Raw genomic sequence first — 11,621 nt, 5'->3', positions numbered from 1 at the left:
AGTTCATCAATTCGAAATCAATTTCAATTATGCAACATAATTCATGCCAAATTCATTTCTTTTTCAAAAATTCAAGTTTCTTTCCAAATTTCAATTTCTTTTATTCTTCAATTTCTTTTCATTAACCATGAGCTATGACCACATTTTTTCTGTGGCAGGGTCATAATACCGCGTATCTGCTTGCGGTAGGCTGCGAATCATCTGGCAACCATGTCCTTTGGAACCGCTGGTCTCGCTGGCGGTTTGTCGCTGGTCTCTCTGGCGACATGTCGCTGGTCTCACTGGCGACATAAATCCTCAGGACAATCAATTGCCAACGTACATGCCCCCATTGGCAGGGTCCTTTACATAGTCAGGTTATCAATTCTTATTGTTTCTTATATCATAATTCTTCATAAATCATATTTCATTTTCTAATTTCGATAATAAAACATATAATCATGTAGTATCGAAATCAATCAATATAATACATCATGAAATCAATATATTCAATCACGCTTCATCATAACATTTCAAATAAGATATTTCATAACAAAATACCATTCATCCAATTCATACATCGCTTCACAAATCATGTCAGAAGAATACATTATAATTTATCGATAAATCTAGAAAAAGTGAAACATTACTTACCTCGAACGCATTCCAATAAATCCACATAATTCTATAAATTTTCTTCCAAAAATTCTATTCGTAGATCATATCACGATATCCCATGATCAAACATCCACAATCCTATACAGAATCAATTTCAATAATTAGAAAGAATACGAATACCATATTTCAACAGTTTAGATTGGATCCGATCATCTAATTTCATCTAATCAAAATCTAATTAGGACCTAAACAATCCAAAGTTTGACTATCAGATCAAATCGGATTCGAAGTGATAGGACTGAGGTTTCTTCATCGATTTTATAAAATCAAGTAGAGAGAGAAAATCAGAGGAGAGAATTCATGAGGTACAATTCGAACTGATCAGATGACACAATCCAACATTACGATTGGTCCAATATCTCAATTGGTGAAATCAACATGATCAAATCAAGTCATGGCTAGATCAGGATCATGGATGATCAAATCTAAAGATTCATGGTCTGATTAAGGTGGGTGCCAGTACGCTGTCTGACAATTATAGATCAGGGTTCTTCATTAAAATCAGATCAGACTTATTAAAAAAATTTCTTCATTCACTAACTTTTTTTTTAGAGAGAGAATCAATCAAGAGAGAGAATATTTTAGAGAGAAAAAATTCTAGAGAGAGAAAATTCTAGAGAGAGAAAACTCATCTTGAATTCTTCAGACAATATGATTCAACAAATTCTGATCGATCAGATCAAATCATGCTAAAATTATCATGTGGATAATTCAATAAAATCATGAGAAATAAAATCTAAAAATATCTGATCTGATCAAAGTGGATGTCGGTGTATCGTCCGACGATCACAGATCAAAAATTTATTACGAGAATCATTTAAATTCATCATCATTCTTCTCAAAATTAAAAATCTTAGGAGAGAGAAATAATCTAGAGAGAGGATTCTAGAGAGAGAAAGTAGAGAGAGAAAGTATAATTCTAGAGAGAGAAAATACTAGTTCCAGCTGAAGAGAGAGAGGGAAGAGAGAGAAACTCTCTTTCTCATATTTTATTATTTATATCATTATTTATTAATTAATTTAATGATTTTTCTTTTCTTTTCTTTTCTCTCTCTCTTTTTTTTTCTTTTTCTTCACGGAAGAGAGAGGAGAAAATCCTATTTATTATTATTATATTATTATCATATTATTTTTCTTCTTTTTTTTTCCTTTTTCTTTTCTTTTTCTTCTTTTTCTTTTCTTTTTCTTTTCTTTTCCTTCTTCTTCTTTTCTTTTTCTTTTTCTTTTCCTTCTTCTTCTTTTTCTTTTCTTCTTCCCGTGGACTTGTTTTGGGCTGAAACAGGGGACCTTGAGGTCCCCTCGTTGGGTGGCCGGCCGGCGGCATAGCTGGCGTGGGGCGGCCGTCGGCAAGAGGAGAGACAATCCGTGGCAAGAGGAGGCCAAATCGGTGGTCGACGGTGACCACCGGCGACGAAAAAATGGTAAAAAAGAAGATTCTTCCGCAACAAAATCCGACGACTTCGGTCGCCGACGAGCGTGCACATCGGCATGGGAAGGAAGGGGGAGGAGAGAGGAAGGGGAGGAAGCTTACCTCCGACGTCGGCGAGGCTTTTCCGACGAGAAATTGGATGGCACAAGGACGGATCTCCGTGAGAAAATTTCCGGCGATTGCCGCCATTTTGCCTCGGATTCTTTGGTAGGAAGAAGGGAGAAGGGTCTCCCCTTTAAATAGAACCAAAGGAGAGGAGTTTGACTCCTCTCCGGTGAGGTTTCCGACTCTGATTAGGAGCCGGTCGGGAGAAGAAGACTCCCTGCAGGAGTCTTCATCATTTTTTTTTTTTTGGTTTGTTTGGGCTGGCTGGGCTATCACATTTTGTGTCTACCAAAATATTTTTATAAAACTTTTGAGATTTTTAAATATCATTTGGTAGGAAATGCCAGTTTAGGGGAAGAATTTTTTCTATCACCAATCTTAATTCTTTTGCAATATATTCATCTTCAATCATTATTATGAATTGAAGAATTTTTTATCAAAATTTGGGTAGGTGGCTACTTAGTGAGGTTGAAAAGTTTGGATTGGCTTTGGGTCAAAAATCTCAATTGTCGTTTTAATTTTAAGAGAAATATGTTGCAGATTTTGAGAAGTTTCTGTCACTTCTTGCTGAAAAGTCTTTGATGGCGTAAGTACTACAAATTGATTTGGAAGTAGTGGCAGAGAAGGAGGGGACTCTCTTTCTCTCTTTTTTTGGATTTCTCTCTCTTTTTCTTCTTAGGTGACTGTCTTGTACTAGAGTTTTGGTTTAGAGGTTTGGAGGCTAATTTTTTTTTAGGTACCATTGGGACAAAGATCAAGAAAGAGATTGGTAAGAAGATTTTGGAACTAAAATTTTTTCAGGAGGCATAAGCTTTCCTACAGGGATTCATAAGAAAGGAAATCAGGTAGAGAAGAGGAATGTTCAGAATTTATTTTGAAACCAAATATTTGATTGATATTTTGTAAAGTCTTGTTTTTAAGGAAGATAAATTATTTCAAAAATAAATTTTCTAAAACCATAATGTAGTATTTTATTTTAGGGTCCACTAAAAATATTTTGTAGCATTTTATTTTGAATTTTCTCAAAGTAATTCTTAGGGTTTAGAAAAATATTTCAGTTTTCTTCTTTTTTTGGTAAGATAATTGATTGGTCTACTAAATCTTTTACTACCCATATTTTATTGTTTGACCAGTATTTGTCATTTTAAAATTTTTTGGCTTCCCAGAAGACATCAATATAGTTGATTAAAATATAATCTTCCATATCAAGGTCTTCAATGAGTTTGTCTTTAAATTAGTTAATCTTTAAGATTCGATCATAATTTCTTTCTGGGAATTGAGTGAGATAATAAATTTGAAAAGGATAAATAGTTTCAGCTATTTTCCTATCTTCAATCCCACTATAAATTATTATGTCTATTTTTGATTGGATTTTTGCTAGTTATTTTAGGACCGTAGAGACAACATTTGGAAGCATCTCAAAGTAGTAGTCACAATCAATAGTAGCTAATTTGACTGATCCTCTATTCATGGCTCTAATAACAAGTTCAGATTAATTTTTGGGATGCTAAGTTTTGGCCAACACTAATCTATTATAAGATACTCATGGAGACTCCTGAGTATTTGTCTAACTTTATTGGGCTGGAGGATTTTGTCGAGAATTATGTTTTGAAGTTCAAGGGGTAGTATTTTTTATGTTTTATTCCAGAGTTCAATTCTTTTTTGTCTGATCGAAAGTTGGGCTCTTTTTATGTGTCTTTGTTGAGTTTGTCTAATTATACTAATTTTGGAGTGTAGATTGATAAATCTGAAATCTAAGTTTTGTTCTAAAAGTTTGGTCTTAATTCCTTTCTCATCAACATAAAATGGAATTTCTAGGATTACTAATTGATTGGGATATTTGATTAAAATGAAGGAGGTTTTGAGACATATATTGTCATTACAAATTAACACATTTGTTAGTTTATATTCGGGGCCTAGACTGCTTGTAGATGCTAGTTTTTTTACTTTTTGAAGAAATTTTGTGAGAATTAACTCTTCATGGATAAAGTTTGAGTCTACTTTAGAATCAATCAGGGCTAGGGTAATTATCCTGAAATCATCTATTAGTAGAGTAATTTTAATTTTTCTAAAAAGTTTTGAAGTTTCATCTTCTTGGAGGATTTCTTATCCTTTATACATATTTTGGGGGTTTGATGGAGTAATCTCCTTTTGTATGGATACTAGTTTCTTTTGGGAAATTCAAATTCCTTAAGGGTATTAAGAAGAATTGGAATGAGCCAAAGATTTTTGTGTTTTAATCCTATTTCTAAGTTCTTTTTGAACTTCCAAAGGGTTTTCCACGGAGGTCTAGTTAAGGATTGAAATTTGATACCAAATTTAATATCTTCTTTCAATAAATATTTTTTCTTTTGCTCGGGATGTTGTTCACAAGCTTCCCTATTACTTTCTTTATTAGATTGAAGAAACTTTAAAGGTTGGTATCTTGACAATAAGGTAGTTATTTTATTGGAATATTTTGCCTTTTCATAAATACTTGGATAAGGAGATATTGTTTTGACCTTATTATGTTTGGGTGTTCTAGATTTGTAACTAGTTTTCTTTATTTTGGGTTTACCATAAAAGATAAATGGTTTTTGTAATATTACTTTAGGGTTCTTAGGGTTCAACAGAGGTTTTAGTAGGATCCTTAAGTTCCAGGGTAATTTTCATGGTAAGTTTGACCAAAATTTTTGTGAACTTGTATTATAAGTTTTAATAAGATATAGTTCTAGATTTTGATTAAAAGGTTTTAAGCTAAGTTTGTAAGAATTAGGTTCAGGCTCAGAAACCATATTCTGAGTTTCTATTTCAAGATTGATTTCTTCTAGAGATTTAATTTCTTCTAGAGGATCTTTTTCCTAAATTTGTTTTCCTGAACGTTCTAAGGTTTTTAAGGATTGTTGGGCCTCGATGTATTGTTTTGGAGGGTTTTGAAAGTTATTCACTTGTTCGGGTAGGTCTTTTGATTGAGTTGTGAATTCAGACTCTTTTTCTTTAGTTGGTTGGTCCTGTATTTTCTTAAAATCTTGATTTGTTATGTTTTTAGTATTATATTCATTAGTAGTTAAGGACTCAGTTTTGAAAGGAAAATCCTCAAGTTGAGTTCCTTTATCTTTTAGTAAGTGTGAGCAAAGATATTTGATAACCCTACCTTTATCTTTTTTCCAATAAACTAATATTTTGGTGCCTAAGTAATTGTATTTGTTATTATCTTTTTCTATACTAATTTTTTCTAACTAATCATACTTTTCAAACCAATCAAAGAACTTGATATGGCTTCTGATTGATTTCATAAAAGCATAATAATGAGATTGGATTTCATTTCTTTGTGTTTTATTATAAAAATTGAAAAATTATTGTCTTTTTAGTTTATTGTAGTCAACATAGAATTCTTTGTTCCGTAGGTTTTCATTCAGATTTGATTTTGCTAGGGTAAGATAAAGATTTGTCTTGAAGATTTGGTCTTGGATTTGATGGATTGGGTTTAATTTTGGAGATTGGCCTACAGCTAATTCTAGGACTCATTCTATATTCAAAGTTTTAAATTGAAGGGTATTGAGAGTAGTAATTTTGAGATTGATTATCATTTTCATCATTAGATTGAAAGGATTGAATATCATCTTGAGAATCATCATCTGATTGAACGGTTCAGTAATCATATTCTATTTGATCGTGGTCTACTAGGCTATCTTCTAAATCATAATCCATTATTTTTTTAGAGTGAGGAGACTAACTATAGAGAGGCTAGCTACTGGAAAGGTATTTATAGGGAAGGTATGGGAAGGTATCTGTTGCTTTTTGAATTAATTTTGATGATTACAAAGTATTTGAGGGGGTTACCAATGATTTTGGCTTGAAAAAAAAATTATTGTATTTCAGGGGTAAAATCATAATTTTATCAAGTTTTGATTCGGAAGTCTCAAGAGCAAAAATAGAAGATTTGTAATCTATTGGATGCAATTTCAATATTTTTAAATATATATTTTGAAAGAAAATCATGTTTATATATTTGAGTCGACCCCATGAGTCGACTCATGGCAAAAGAGACTGAACGGTATGCTGAATTTTTTGGCTGGCACATCCTGTGAGTCGACCCCATGAGTCGACCCCTGTGCATAAGTCGACCTCTACTGCTATGTAGGCCAAAATTACAGAACAGTCATTTTCTATTCTGTGCCATAGAAGTCGACCCCATGAGTCGACTCATGAGCATGAGTTGACCCTATGAGTCGACCCCTGTGATGAAAAAACTCCGCAATGGCTAGTTTTCAGCTCATTTTGGTTGCATTTAATGTCTATTTAATGTGCTCTAACGGTTCTATTTCAGCCCAGATTACTCTCCACCATCATTTGAAGTTATAAAAGGTACTTAAAGAAGGGAATAAATAAGGTTTTGAAAAGGTTCTTCAAACATTCACTTCAATCCAAAGTAAGAGCCCTCTTGAAGTTAAAGAAGCTTTTATTTCAAGTTCACCAACCTCTCAAGAGCTCATTCAAGTCTTCAATCACCTTGAGAAAAATAAGAAAAGCTTGCTTCTCTTTGTGTAAAGTGTATTTCAAGCTTTATTTGCTCATTTAAAGGAGCTACATTTATTTTTTCGTATAATTAACTGCTATACTCTATTTTGAGTTGATAGTTTATTTTGGAAGGATTCTAAAATATAGAAAGGTTAATACGAATCTTAAATCAGATTGTATTGGATTGGCTTGTACCCAAAAAATAAGTATTCTAGCTTGGAATAGCTAGAGTCAGAGGTTCTGACATTGTATTCAGGTTGAATATGGTTTAGTGGATTTGAATTCTCAAGTAGGAGTTTGGGGAGTGGATGTAGGTGCAAGGTTGGCACCGAACTACTATAAATCTTTTTGTTTGTGTTGTGCTCACTTGCTCTTCTTTTTAAATTTCCTTATCTTCTTGCTTTCTTACATCCAACTTCTACATCTTGCATAAATTTTATTCTCCACATCTTTCCTGCTCATTGTTAATAAATTCTCATAGTTGGAAATTAACTTTAAATTTTTAAAAAATCTAATTCACCCCCCTTGAGTTGCATAGCTGGGCAACAAGTGGTATCAGAGCTCGGTGCTCTAGCCTTACTTTGATTTAACCATCAAAGAGCTAAAGATCTATGGTAACTCAAGTTGGTGCTTCACTAGCCGAGGAGCAGTCCACCAACCGACCTTCACTTTTCAATGGGTCAAACTGTACCTATTGAAAAGCTCAGATAAAAATCTTTATTCAAGCACTCGACTATGATATATGGAGCATCATAGTAAATGGACCACACACACCCACTAGAATAATTGATGGTGTGGAATAACCAAATCCGAAAAAGAATGAAATGAGGTTGATAAGAAAATAGCTCAACTAAATGCTAAAGCCATGAATATTTTATATTATACTCTAGATGCTAATGAATTCAATCATATTTCAATATGCACGTCAGCTAAGAAAATATGGGATAGATTAAAAGTAACTCATAAAGAAACTAATTAAATAAAGGAATCAAAAATTAATATGCTTGTGTATAAATATAAATTTTTTAAAATGGAGCATGATGAATCAATAACTGAAATGTTTACTCATTTTACTGATATTATTAATGATCTAAAAAGTCTTGGTAAGTCTTATTCTAACAGTGATCTCGTAAGAAAGATTCTTAGGTCTTTATCAAGGACTTGGGAGGCCAAAGTGATCGCAATCCAAGAAGCCAAAGATCTGAATATCCTACCCTTGGAGGAGCTTCTAGGATCACTGATGACTCACGAGCTAAGCATGAAACAACATCAAGAAAAAGATGTCAAAAAGAAGAGGATAATTGCCCTTAAATCCACTGCTCAACCTGATGAAGAATCTGAGGATACAGAAAATGAAGAGCAGGATGAAGAAATGGCCCTCATTACTAGAAGGTTTAAGAAGTTCTTGAAGAAAAGAAGACAAGAAATGAGGAAGAGGCCACCTATAAAAAGAGAATATAGCAAAGAGAAGGATAAAGAGCAACCTCTTATTTGTTATAATGCAAGAAATCAAGATACTTTAAGTCTGAATGCCCACAACTGAAGAAGGATCCCAAGAAGTATAAGAAGAAGGTCATGATGGCTACATGGAGCAGAAGTGATGAATCAAGCTCCGAAGAAAAAGACTCAAATGAACAAGCCAACTTGTGCCTTATGGCACATGAAAATGAGATGTGTCTTGCATCCCAAGGAGCAAATCAGAGATGGTATCTTGATAGCGGGTGCTCAAGACATATGACTTGTGATGAATACCAATTCATCACACTTGATGCTAAAAAAGGAGGGATGGTCACCTTTGGAGACAATGGCAAAGAAAAGATCATCGATATAGGTAACATTGGTATCACTTCCTTCAAGTATATTAAAAATATTTTATTAGTAGATGGTTTAAAATATAATTTATTAAGCATTAGTCAATTTTGTGATAAAGGATACAAAGTTATTTTTGAATCTTCAGTTTGCATTGTAACTAGTCCTATTAATGAAGGCATTAAATTTGTTGGGCATAGACATAGTAATATTTATATGGTAGATTTGAATGATTTTTCCAAAATAAATATGCAATACCTAGTAGCCTTGAATGCCAAGATTAATGAGACTAGTTCGCTTTGGTATCGTAGGCTTGCACATATTAGCATACGTTCACTCTTAAAACTTATTAAAAAGGAATTGGTTATCGGCTTACCCAAATTGATTTTTAAAAAGGATAGAATTTGTTATGCATGCCAAATGGGTAAACAAACATGAGTCTCTTTCAAATCTAAAAATATTATTTCAACTTCTAGGCCATTAGAACTATTGCATATGGATTTATTTGGACCCACTAGAACTACTAGTCTAGATGAAAAATGATATGGTTTTGTAATTATTGATGATTTTTTCATTTTACATAAGTCTTCTTTTTGGTACATAAGGATGAAATCCTTCATGTTTTCTCAAAATTTTATCGAAAAGTCACAAATGAAAAAAGTTTTTCAATTTAAAATATTCGAAGTGATCATGAAATCGAATTTGAAAATTAAGATTTTGAAAAATTTTATGATGAAAAAGGTATTGACCATAATTTTTCAGCACCTAGGACATCCTAACAAAATGGAGTAGTAGAAAGAAAAAATAAATTCTTGAAAAAATGGCCCGTACCATGCTATGTGAAAGCAACCTTCTAAAATATTTTTGGGCGAAAGCAATTAACACAGCATGTTACATATTAAACCGTACTTTAATTAGACCAATTTTAAAGAAAACTTCTTATGAGCTTTGAAAAAAAAGAAAACCAAACATTGCATATTTTCATATTTTTGGTTGTCGATATTTTGTTTTGAACAATGGTAAAGAAAGACTAGAAAAATTTGATGCAAAATCCGATGAAGCGATTTTTCTTGGTTACTCCTCTTCTAGCAAAGTTTTTAGAGTTTTCAACAAAATAACTTTAATAGTAGAGGAGTCAATACATATTATTTTTGATGAAACTAACGATCTTCCTTCAAGGAAGAATGAAGGTATTGATGATACAGATCCTCTTATAGAAGGGATGAAGGAGATCATTCTGAAAGACTCAACCATTCAAGATGATGAAGAACATGAAGACAAACAGGATGAGGAAGGTGAAGAACAATAAGAATAATCTCTAGGTACAAATGATCTACCCAAAGAATGGAGGCATGATCACAATCACCCCAAGAAACTAATCATTGGTGATCCTACACATAGTGTAAGAACTCGCTCTTCCCTTAGAGATGTATTCAATCATTTTACTTTTATCTCTCATCTTGAACCTAAAACCATAGATGAAGCTGAAAAAGATTATAATTGGATAAACGCAATGCAAGAAGAACTTAATCAATTTGAAAGAAATAATGTATGGACTTTAGTTTCAAGATCTAAAAATTATTCAATAATTGACACAAAATGGGTATATAGAATAAATTGGATGAACATGAAAATGTGATAAGAAATAAAGTGAGATTAGTTGCAAAAGATTATAATCAAGAAGAAGGAATTGATTTTGATGAGACCTTTGCACATGTTGCTAGATTAGAAGCAATTAGACTTCTACTTGCATATGCTTGCTTTATGAATTTTAAGTTATTCCAAATAGATGTCAAAAGTGCCTTTCTAAATGGATATATTGCTGAAAAAGTTTATGTAGAACAACCTTCAGATTTTAAAAATCATGCTTTTCCTAATCATATTTTTAAATTAAACAAAATATTATATAGTTTGAAACAAGCACCTAGGGCTTGGTATGAAAGGCTAAGCAAATTTTTGCTTGATAATGGTTTTTCAAGAGGAAATGTAGACACAACTTTTTTCATTAAAAGAAATCAAAATGATATATTAGTTATACAAATATATGTTGATGACATTATTTTTGGATCTACTAATGAAACTCTTTGTCAAGATTTTGCTAAGCTCATGTAGGAGGAGTTCGAGATGAGTATGATGGGAGAACTTACATTCTTCCTCGGACTCCAAATCAAACAAACCAAGAAAGAAATCTCCATCACCCAAAGCAAGTACACTAGAGAACTACTCAAAAGATTTGGAATGGAGAACTCCAAAGCAATTGGTACACCCATGAGCCCATCATGTAAGCTTGACAAGGATGAAGGAGGTAAAAATATAGACTTAAAATTTTATAGAGGCACGATTGGTTCTCTATTATATTTAACTGCTAGTAGACCAAATATTATGTTTAGTGTCTGTCTTTGTGCTCGCTTTCAATCAAATCCGAAAGAATCTCACTTGAATGCAGTTAAAAGAATCCTTAGATATCTAAATGGTACACAAACTCTAGGATTATGATACTCTAAGGACTCATCAATTGACTTGATAGGATATTCAGATGCCAATTTTACTGGATGTAGATTAGATAGAAAAAGTACTAGTGAAACTTGACAATTTTTTGGAGTAAACCTAATCTCTTGGTTTAGCAAAAAGCAAAACTCAGGAGCACTGTCTACGGCCGAAGCCGAATATATTACAGCCGAAAGTTGTTGTGCTCAAATCTTGTGGATTAAGCAACAACTTGAAGACTTTGGCATCAAACTCAATGAAACTTCCATAAGATGTGATAACACTAGTACTATAAATCTAATTAAAAATTTAATTCAATATTTAAGATCAAAACATATTGAAATAAAGCATCATTTCATAAGAGAACATGTCCAAAATAAAGATATAACTCTTGATTATGTTTGTAGTGAAAAATAATTGGCTGACATCTTTACTAAGGCCTTAAGTGAAGATAGATTTTATGAAATTAGGAGAGAACTAGGAATCCTTGATCCATCAGCTTAAGTATCTCTCTGATTTTAAATTTTTAATACCAAAAATTCATTGAACCAAATCTATTAAGCTCAATTCTAATTTTTCTTAAGAGCTCAAAAGCTCAAAACTATTATTCACATGATCAATATTTGGGTAAACA

The sequence above is a fragment of the Elaeis guineensis genome, chromosome 8 (genome assembly GCF_000442705.2).
Source record: "Elaeis guineensis isolate ETL-2024a chromosome 8, EG11, whole genome shotgun sequence".
Lineage (NCBI taxonomy): Eukaryota > Viridiplantae > Streptophyta > Magnoliopsida > Arecales > Arecaceae > Elaeis > Elaeis guineensis.
The sequence above is the reverse complement of the archived record's forward strand: the minus strand, read 5'-3'. Positions refer to the sequence as shown.